Source organism: Pseudophryne corroboree, chromosome 9 (genome assembly GCF_028390025.1).
Source record: "Pseudophryne corroboree isolate aPseCor3 chromosome 9, aPseCor3.hap2, whole genome shotgun sequence".
In the NCBI taxonomy this organism is placed as follows: domain Eukaryota; kingdom Metazoa; phylum Chordata; class Amphibia; order Anura; family Myobatrachidae; genus Pseudophryne; species Pseudophryne corroboree.
In genome coordinates this window covers 369,077,631-369,088,773 of record NC_086452.1, presented here as the reverse complement: position 1 = coordinate 369,088,773, position 11,143 = coordinate 369,077,631, and the positions used below count along the sequence as shown (strand labels likewise).

Below are 11,143 nucleotides of genomic sequence, written 5' to 3'. Positions count from 1 at the left end.
ACACAGACTGAGTCACACTGTGTGACTGGCTGCTGCTGTGTATCGTTTTTTTTCAGGCAGAGAACGGATATAGCAGAGAACGGATATATATTAAAATAAATAAAAGTTAACTAACAACAACTGCACTGGTCACTGTGGTAAACTCTGTCTGACTCTGCACAATCTCTCTCTCTCTTCTAATCTAATTTCTAATGGAGAGGACGCCAGCCACGTCCTCTCCCTATCAATCTCAATGCACGTGTGAAAATGGCGGCGACGCGCGGCTCCTTATATAGAATCCGAGTCTCGCGAGAATCCGACAGCGTCATGATGACGTTCGGGCGCGCTCGGGTTAACCGAGCAAGGCGGGAGGATCCGAGTCTGCTCGGACCCGTGAAAAAAACATGAAGTTCGTGCGGGTTCGGTTTCAGAGAAACCGAACCCGCTCATCTCTATTTTAAACCCATTGCTATTCAGAGTTCGGTGTCTGATGTTTTTGCCATTGATGGTGAGAGATCATTGTCTGTTCATTGGGCCTAATTCGGACCTGACTGGTGCTGTGCATTTTCACACAACAGCCGATCAGATCTGAACTGTGCATGCCAGACAGCCGACGGCCATGTCAGCCCTGCGATCACCTCTGCCTGATTGCCAGGCAGAGGCGTTCGCTTGGCGGGAGGGGGCGGGCCAGCGGCATTTGGCTGCCATTTTAGGGGCACAGGTTTGCCTGGACCATGCGGGGGATGGGCCGTGGTGGCTGCATGACATCACATGCAGATGCTGCGACCCTTACAACGACAAGTAGCTCGCTGCCAGCGCGCAGCACAGCGATGTTGCTTTTGTACTTGTACGGGGGGGTCGGGCCTGACATGCGGGGTGAGGTGTCTCCCCGCATGTCTGTGTGACTGATCGTAGATGTGCTAAATTTAGCAGGTCTACGATCAGGTCTGAATTAGGCCCATAGTAAATTTTGTTGCTACTGCTGTGTCCTGTTCGACCTTAGAGAAGTCAGTGACAGCTGGAGTAGACCATCAATGGTTTTGAAGCCATCCATGGTTTGAGATTGATGGGGGTCATTCCGAGTTGTTCGCTCGTTGCCGATTTTCGTTATACTGCGATTTGTCACTAACTGCGCAAGTGCATGGTACGCAGAGCGCATGCGCTTAGTTATTTTACTAAAAACTTAGCTGTTTTGCTGTAGCATCTGCGGCGCTTTTCAGTCGCACTGGTGTTCGGTAAATGATTGACAGGATAGGGGCGTTCCTGGGCGGCAACTCATCGTTTTTCCGGCGTTGGCTAAAAAACCCAGGCGCGTCAGGGAAAAACGTGGGAGTGTCTGGAGAAACGGGGGAGTGGCTGACCGAACGCAGGGCGTGTTTGTGACGTCAAACCAGGAACGAAACGGGCTGAGCTGATCACAGTGTAGGAGTAAGTCTCGAGCTACTCAGAAACAGCTAAGAATTATTTATTCGCAATTATGCTACTCTTTCGTTCGCAATTCTGCTATGCTAAGATACACTCCAAGAGGGAGGCGGCCTAGTGTGTGCAATGCTGCTAAAATCAGCTAGCGAGCGAACAACTCGGAATGAGGGCCGATGTCCGATTTTTTTTTCAACTATGGTGAGAAGTGAATGTCTGGTGTCAGCATCGATATTAGGGCTTCAAAGTCTCATCCCTAGTCTGTACTTCTTCCATTAGGCACCTCACCTCTGGCACATGCATCTCTGTAGTCAATAACAACTGGACAGGTCACTGCCTCCCATAGAATCGGCACACTCATCTCCAAAAATAATCTGTGATATTCTTGAACACTACTTCTTTGACTTTTGAAATTTTGGACTTTTGAAATACAACAATTGTAATATAACACAAATTTAACACGCCATCCTAGGGGGCAATTCAGTTGTTCTGGGGGCCCCCTGCGGTGCATCTATAAAATGGACACCTGACTGAGCAATTTACATTTTTACCCAAACCACCATTAGGACGTCCAAATAATGGACTTTTCACACATTTTTTCTCGCACCTCAGGAGGCTCTGATAAAAAATGCCCAGAAAGGGTGCACAGAACAATTGAATTACCCTCTTAGTGTTAACCACATTAATATAAAAGGGTAGCTACCCAATAAACTTAGTAATACTTGCATGTTCCAGATATGGCTGAAGGGATGATCCGGATACAAAGTGCTGTAGTTCGAAGTCCAATGATTGATGATTACCATGGTAAAAAGCATATGCTCCTGAGGAAGCTGGATGCTCTTGAACCAGCGTAACACATAGAGCATGAGCCTTCCCACTCTGATGAAACTCTGGACTCCTGCTTTTTACCTTGGTAATTTATTTATTATTTATTAATAGTTTCTTATATAGTGCAGCAAATTCCGTTGCGCTTTACAATTGGAAATAACAATGATATAACAGAACTGGGTAATAACAAACAGTCATAGAGGTAGGAAGGCCCTGCTCGCAAGCTTACAATCTATAGGGAAATAGCCATGGATACACAAGGATAGGTGCTATCTATTGCATAGTTGTCCACCAGACTGCAAAGGTTCTTAGTGGGCTGTATGATATGGTCATAAAGCAATGATGAACAAGGGTCGAGAGTAAGGGAAAGTGAAGAATGAGAAGACATGTGAGGATATGTGTGGACTGTGCAGAGAGGATGCAATTTGATAGGAAGGTTTATGAAAGTTATGTGGGCGGTTCTGGAATTTGATATGCTTGATTGAAGAGGTGAGTTTTCAGGGAACACTTGAAGGTTTGGAGACTAGAGGAGAGTCTTATTGTGCTTGGTAGGGCATTCCACAGAGTGGGTGCAGCCCGATGAAAGTCCTGCAGTCATGAGTGGGAGCGAGTAATGAGTGTGGATGAGAGATGCAGGTCTTGTGAAGAGCGAAGAGGTCGGGTTGGAAGATATTTTGAGATAAGCGAAGTGATGTACATTGATGTAGTTTGGTTAATAGCCTTGTGTGTGAGTAAAAGTATTTTATCTTGAATATGGTAGAATATAGGTAACCAATGGAGGGACTGATATAGTGGATCTGCAGACAATGAACGTCTAGCGATGAAGATTAGCCTCGCAGCTGCATTCAGAATGGATTGTACTGGTGAGAGTCTCATTTTGGGAAGACCAGTTAGGAGACTATTGCAATAATCAATGCTGGATATAATGAGATCATAGAAGAGAGTTTTAGCAGTGTCTTGTGTAAGGTATGGTCGTATTTTGGATATGTTTTTCAGATGCATGTAACATGATTTTGAGACAGATTGAATGTGGGGAACAAAGGACAGATCAGAGTCAAGGATGACACCTAGGCAGCGAGCTTGTGGGGTAGGGTAGATTGTCGAGTTTTCAACAGTGATAGAGATATCAGGTTAGTATCTACTATTGGCCGGTGGAAATATAATTAACTCTGTTTTTAAAATGTTAAGTTTGAGATGGCGAGATGTCATCCAAGATGGAATGGCAGAAAGGCATTCAGTGACATGGCTCAGTACAGATAGGGACAAATCAGGGAAGGATAAGTAGATTTGAGTATCATCTGCGTACAGATGATACTGAAAACCAAAAGAGCTGATTAATTTACCAAGAGATGAGGTATAGATAGAGAAAAGCAGAGGACTCAAGATGAGCCTTGCGGTACTCCAACTGAAAGAGGTAGCAAAGAGGAGGTAGATTCAGAGAAGCGAACACTGAAGGAGTGATTAGATAGGTAGGATAAGAACCAAGAAAGGGCTGTGTCTTTAAGACCTAGGGATTGTAGTGTTTGTATGAGAAGAGAATGGTCAACAGTGTCAAAGGCAGCAGAAAGATCTAGAAGAATAAGTAGTGAGTAATGACCTTTAGACTTCATAGTGACCAAATCATTAACCACTTTAGTCAGTGCTGTCTCTGTGGAGTGTTGGGAACGGAAGACTGACTGAAGTTGGTTCAATAAATTGTGTGAGTTAAGAAAGTGTGTGAGTCTAGTGTAGGCAAGTCTCTCAAGTAGCTTAGAGAGACAAGGGAGCTTTGGCGGTAGTTTGAGAGAGAGTTAGGGTCAGAATTTTTTTTTTTCAAAATGGGAGTAATCACTGCATGCTTGAAGAGTGAAGGAAAAATACCAGTAGAGAGAGAGAGATTACAGATGTTAGTTGAGGTAGGAATGAGCACCGGAGACAGAGCTTTACTTATTTGTGAGGGTAAAGGATCAAGAGGAGAGGTAGTAGAGAAGCAGGATGAGAAGAGTGATGATACTTCATCTTCATTTGTGGAATCAAATGAAGAGAGAGTGCCAGAGGGTTCGGGTAAAGAACTGAGCAGGTCACTGGCTCCCGAAGAGCATACCATTTCATCTCGGATCTTATCAATCTTCTCCTTGAAGTAGGAAGCAAGATCTTGTGCCTTGATAGTGCCTGGTGGGGTAGGTGAGGGAGGATTCAGAAGTGATTTAAATGTACTAAAGAGTCATTTTGGGTTAGAGGCTTGAGCAGAGACAAGAGTTTGGAAATATGTTTGTTTGGCAGCGTCCAGGGCATTTCTATAAGAGTGGTAGACAGTCTTATATGTGAGGAAGTCACTTGAAATACGAGATGTACACCACTGACGTTCAAGTTTACGTGTGAGTTTTTGTAGTTGTCCTGTTAATTTAGAGTGCCATGGTTGACATCTAGGCCTACGTGGAGTGTTATGGGTAGCTGGAGCCACTTCATGAAGGGATAGTTCTAGAGTCTGGTTCAGGTGTGAAACAGCCATCTCAGGAGAGGTGAATGCAGAAATAGGTGAAAGCAGTTGTTGGAGTGAGGTGGAAAGTTCTTGAAGATTAATTGTGTTAATATTTCTGCGGGTTTGAGGAGGATTGGAGGACTTCAGAAACACAGAGTTTGAATTAACGGAGTAGGGCATGCAGGTGATAAGGTTGTGATCTGAGAGGGGGAAAGGAGTGTTAGTGAGTTCAGAAATGGAGAATAGACTGGTGAATACTAGATCAAGGCAGTGGCCCTCCTGATGAGTAGGGGAGTCAGTCCATTGGGCGAGGCCAAGAGAGGAGGTTAGAGAGAATAGTTTGGAGGCGTGAGCAGTAGGTTTTGGACAATCAATAGCAATATTGAAATCACCCATGATAATGGTGGAGATGTCAGAGGATAGGAAGTGTGGGAGCCAGGCAGAAAAATCTTCCAGAAATTGTTTGGGATGCCCAGGTGGGCGATAGATAGCTGCAACATGCAGAGAGAAATGAGAGTAAACCCTAATGGAATGTACTTCAAATTATGTAAATGTGAGTGGTGGAACCTGTGGTAGAACAGTGTATGCAAAAGATTGGGAAAGTAAAAGTCCAACTCCTCCTCCTTTATAGTTACCAGGCCTGGAGGTGTGTGTAAAGTGGAGACCACCATGTGTAATCATCTGAACACCTGCTCCATCACTGGACTTTGCACTACAGCACTTTGTATCCAGATCATCCCTTCAGCCATCTTTGGACCATACCTAAGGCTGAGACAATATCAAGAGATCTGTGCCAATATTCATCCGGTAAAATCGATTGCTTATAGTGACTGCATTGTACGAGAAAATGTCCTAGCCAAGTTTTCAAAAATTGCATATAGGAGCACAGAAGTGGAACTGAGAATAACTTATTACTCTTACTGGTGGCATTATTTTATTTTATTATCTTCAACACATGTATTTATTTTAACATGTTTATTCTTTGTGAATTATAGTGAATAAATTAATATTATTATTATTATTATTATTTTTAACAAACTGTCCATTTGTTTTACATGTGATCACAGCCAGCGCTGGTATACCTACTCATTCTTTCCTCATTTTATAGCTATAAGGGACCTTGACCATCCCTATACCAGCTCAGGGGCATCTCTAGAGAGGAGGGGACCCATGTGCAGACTCCGTGTGTGGGCCCCCTCCTCTCCCGTAGCCATCACGCCGCTGCTAGCGCTGCTGCCACCGTGAGATTTCTTCGGAGTCCTGCGTATGTGCTGTAGACTCTGGCACTGTATGTACGAAAAGAGAAAAGTATGACTCTTGTTTGGGCGCACTCTTGTGTTAACTAAATGTAGATTAATAGGTAATGTATCTAAAAGTTAATGATGAGGTCTTTATTTCTACTCTTTAAAATGCATGGAGATTCAGCAAAACAGATTAAATATAAGACAAACGTAGATATGCCAGCTGGAGAGAAATGTCTCCCAAAATTAGAAAATGTTCAGATCTTAATTATGCCTGGATAAACGCATATCGGAAGATAGCTACATACTATGCTACTTCCGTCTGCCCAAGATCTGTACAAACTGTGTTTGTATTGATGCAGCCCTAAATTGGGTTAATTCGTGAGTGGGAGGACCCAATCACTGAATAACAATTCTAATAATTAATCACTGTCATAGATGAAAAGAATGAGGATCAAGAAGAAGGAGGATTGAGTGTGAGTGGTGATGCTGCTGTTGGTGTTGTTTCTACAGGGAAGAGAGTCTCCCTACTTCACTGGGTATTCCCTAGTGGTCGCCCATCTAGGTACTGACTCAGCCCACCTACGTTTAGCTTCCAAGATCGGACGAGATTGGGCGTGAACGTAGGGGTATGGTTGTAGGAAGATTTGACCCTATAGCACCAATGAGAGTGCACCGAAACGGGAGGATTGATTCTTCCTTAGAAAAGGAATGCTGAGAATGCGTGGGAAAAGGGAATAGTAGTAGATGAGTAGGTGTGAATCTGCTGTCCACGTTAGACTGAAGAGACGTGTCTCCTGAGGGCTGAATTTAGGGCTGCATCAATACAAACACAGTTTGTACAGATCTTGGGCAGACGGAAGTAGCATAGTATGTAGCTATCTTCCGATATGCGTTTATCCAGGCATAATTAAGATCTGAACATTTTCTAATTTTGGGAGACATTTCTCTCCAGCTGGCATATCTACGTTTGTCTTATATTTAATCTGTTTTGCTGAATCTCCATGCATTTTAAAGAGTAAAAATAAAGACCTCATCATTAACTTTTAGATACATTACCTATTAATCTACATTTAGTTAACACAAGAGTGCGCCCAAACAAGAGTCATACTTTTCTCTTTTCGTACATACATGTTCTCCCCCTTTTTTGACTCTGGGCGCACCGCCATACGGACAGATAGGAATTGCTAATATATTATTGTCCATCTCTGGCCTCTATACTATTACCCAGGTACTTTGAATCTAGGTCGGTGCAGGATCAAAAACCCTCCTTTTTTGTGTAAGACTCTGGCACTGTGCCAGAGTCTCTAGTGGTCAGTGTGCTAGCAGCGGTGCGATGGCTACGGTAGAGGAGGAGACCCACACACAGTCAGTAATGGACTCCGTAAAGGTAACTATAGGAGAAATTGGTGCAGTGTGTGCGGTGTGGGCCCCCACGGGACTCATGGGCCCGTGTGCACCGTACACACTGCACCCATTATACCGTAGAAACGCCAATGCACCAGCTGTTGCTGACAGTGCACTTGTATTATTCTTTAAATCTTGATATTTCTTATTGCCTATTCATTGTATGGTGAAAAGCCGAATAAATATATATTTTTTTTAAAAATGTTTTTTTTTTGTGGGTCCATGCAATGCATCGGATATGTATTTGCGGCTGCAGCATACATGTGTTATCTCTGTATGTACTGGGTGTATATTGGCATGAATGTATTCTATCTGTTTTTGCTCTGCTATTGCTCTGTAAGATCACGGACATCAGAACGTATGTCAACTTTTATATTGAGGAATAGGGACAACATGAGAAGGTGGCCTGGAGTCACAGGGGGATAGTATAGATTTAGGCTGCAAGCATCTTAGCTGATAAGTAATGACAACTTAGGGGGTCATTCCGGCCATCGCTGGGCAACGACAAGAAGAACGAAGAAAGCGATCGCTGCCGCGATCAAAAGAAGATTGACAGGAGGAAGGCATTCCGGGGCGCCAACTGACCGTTTTCTGGGAGTGGTGCGGCAAACACAGGCATGTCTAGGCGTTTGCAGGGCGGGTGTCTGACGTCAATTCCTGGACCTGACATGCTGAAGACATCGTAGCAGAAACTAGAGCTACTCAGAAACTGCACAAAATATTTTTGCATAGCTCGGCTGCACAAGCGTTCACAGCCTTGCTATGCAAACAAACCCTCCCCCCCATAGGCGTCGTCTAGTTGATCGCATAGGCAGCAAAAAGTTGCTACGTGCGATCAACTCAGAATGACCCCCTTTATCACTCCTGCAACAATCTCTCACTGCTGCAACTTTACATCCTTTACATGCTTTTTGAATTGTGCTAGGTAATGACAACTTTATCTTTAATTAGTGATTCCTAGCCGATACTATAGTAAGATTTCACTATGTATTAGTGGGGTATAGTGGTCTGTCGTTGTTCACACCTTGAGGCAACCTTTTGTTGGGGGTGGCATAGGCAAACGCAGGGGGGGTTTCAGGTTGCCCGGAAACCCCCTCTCCTCTTAGCCAGTGGCTGAAATTATGACAACAATAGCAATAGTATATGATACGATTACTAGAGCTGCCGCCACTTCATGCATTGTAAGGGACAGAGCAGAGTTGCTGCACGTGCCCAGTGGTAGCAGCTTATTCTACCTAGTTTGCCATGTGTTGATCTGAGTCCTCAATCAGTGCACTGGACCAGAGAGCAGCTGCCAGGAAGAAGAGACAGGAGCCTTGCCGTGAGGTGGGAGAATGTGTGCTTAGAAGTGCAGTACTGGTTCTATTATGTTTGTGTATTTATGTATTATTTAAATATGTTTGCTACAGCCTATACTATTGTGTTAGATATTAATACTGTATTCCATATAGTAGCCAATGTATAGAAATACCAATGTTTACATTAATATTAGTGATGTCTACCGGACATTTTTCGGGTTTTGTGTTTTGGTTTTGGATTCGGTTCCGCGGCCATGTTTTGGATTCGGACGCGTTTTGGAAAAACCTCCCTGAAATGTTTTTGTCGGATTCGGGTGTGTTTTGGATTCGGGTGTTTTTTTACAAAAAAACTCAAAAACAGCTTAAATCATAGAATTTGGGGGTCATTTTGATCCCATAGTATTATTAACCCCAATAACCATAATTTCCACTCATTTCCAGTCTATTCTGAACACCTCATACCTCACAATATTATTTTTAGTCCTAAAATTTGCACCGAGGTCGCTGAATGACTAAGCTAAGCGACCTAAGTGGCCGACACAAACACCTGGCCCATCTAGGAGTGGCACTGCAGTGTCAGACAGGATGGTACTTCAAAAAATAGTCCCCAAACAGCACATGATGCAAAGAAAAAAAGAGGTGCACCAAGGTCGCTGTGTGACTAAGCTAAGCGACCCAAGTGGCCGACACAAACACCTGGGCCAACTAGGAGTGTCACTGCAGTGTCAGACAGGATGGCAGATTTAAAAAATAGTCCCCAAACAGCACATGATGAAAAGAAAAAAAGAGGTGCAATGAGGTAGCTGTTTGGCTAAGCTAAGCGACCCAAGTGGCCGACACAAACACCTGACACATCTAGGAGTGGCACTGCGTTGTCAGACAGGATGGCAGATTTAAAAAATAGTCCCCAAACAGCACATGATGCAAAGAAAAAAAGAGGTGCACCAAGGTCGCTGGATGGTTAAGCTAAGTGACCCAAGTGGCCGACACAAACAACTGGCCCATCTAGGAGTGGCACTGCAGTGTCAGACAGGATGGCAGATTTAAAAAATAGTCCCCAAACAGCACATGATGCAAAGAAAAAAAGAGGTGCACCAAGGTCGCTGGATGGTTAAGCTAAGCGACCCAAGTGGCCGACACAAACAACTGGCCCATCTAGGAGTGGCACTGCAGTGTCAGACAGGATGGCAGATTTAAAAAATAGTCCCCAAACAGCACATGATGCAAAGATAAATTATAGAAAAAAAGATGTGCAAGATGGAATTGTCCTTGGGGCCTCCAACCCACCCTTATGTTGTATAAACAGGACATGCACACTTTAACAAACCCATCATTTCAGCGACAGGGTCTGCCACATGACTGTGACTGAAATGACCTGTTGGTTTGGGCCCCCACCAAAAAATAAGCAATCAATCTCTCCTTGCACAAACTGGCTCTACAGGGGCAAGATGTCTACCTCCTCCTCATCATCCGATTCCTCACCCCTTTCACTGTGTACATCCCCCTCCTCACAGAGTATTAATTCGTCCCCACTGGAATCCACCATCTCAGGTCCCTGTGTACTTTCTGGAGGCAATTGCTGCTGGTGAATGTCTCCACGGAGGAATTGATTATAATTCATTTTGATGAACATCATCTTCTCCACATTTTCTGGAAGTAACCTCGTACGCCGATTGCTGACAAGGTGAGCGGCTGCACTAAACACTCTTTCGGAGTACACACTGGAGGGGGGGCAACTTAGGTAAAATAAAGCCAGTTTGTGCAAGGGCATCCAAATTGCCTCTTTTTCCTGCCAGTATACGTACGGACTGTCTGACGTGCCTACTTGGATGCGGTCACTCATATAATCCTCCACCATACTTTCAATGGTCACAGAATCATATGTAGTGACAGTAGACGACATGTCAGTAATCGTTGGCAGGTCTTTCAGTCCGGACCAGATGTCAGCACTCGCTCCAGACTGCCCTGCATCACCGCCAGCGGGTGGGCTCGGAATTCTTAGCCTTTTCTTCGCAGCCCCTTTGCCTATATCGTAGGTAGCTGTATAGGCTTGAATGGCCTTTTGCTGCTCTCCATCCTCTGAAGCATATAGAGGGTTGAATTCCACCTCGTTACCACCTCTTGCTTCAGATGATGGCGGGGCAGGTTCAGGAGTGTTTGCTGGTGCTCCAGTCTTCGGCACGCGGTGGCTGAATGCCGAAAGTGGCCCGCAATTCTTCGGGCCACCGACAGCATCTCTTGCACGCCCCTGTCGTTTTTTAAATAATTCTGCACCACCAAATTCAATGTATGTGCAAAACATGGGACGTGCTGGAATTTGCCCACATGTAATGCACGCACAATATTGGTGGTGTTGCCATTCTGCGATGATGTTCCTCAGTTTCCGTAAGAGGTTGTCAGCTGTGTGCCTCTTCTGGAAAGCGGTGATACAAAGTGTAGCCTGCCTAGGAATGAGCTGGTGTTTGTGAGATGCTGCTACTGGTGCTGCCGCTGCTGTTCTTGCTGCAGAG

The 11,143-nt window shown here is 44.5% G+C and overlaps 1 pseudogene; it reads right to left on the bottom strand.

The window, feature by feature from the left end:
* Window positions 1–6,452: 6,452 nt before the first annotated feature.
* Window positions 6,453–6,571, bottom strand: LOC134963242 (5S ribosomal RNA; annotated as a pseudogene).
* Between the last annotated feature and the right edge of the window lie 4,572 nt (window positions 6,572–11,143).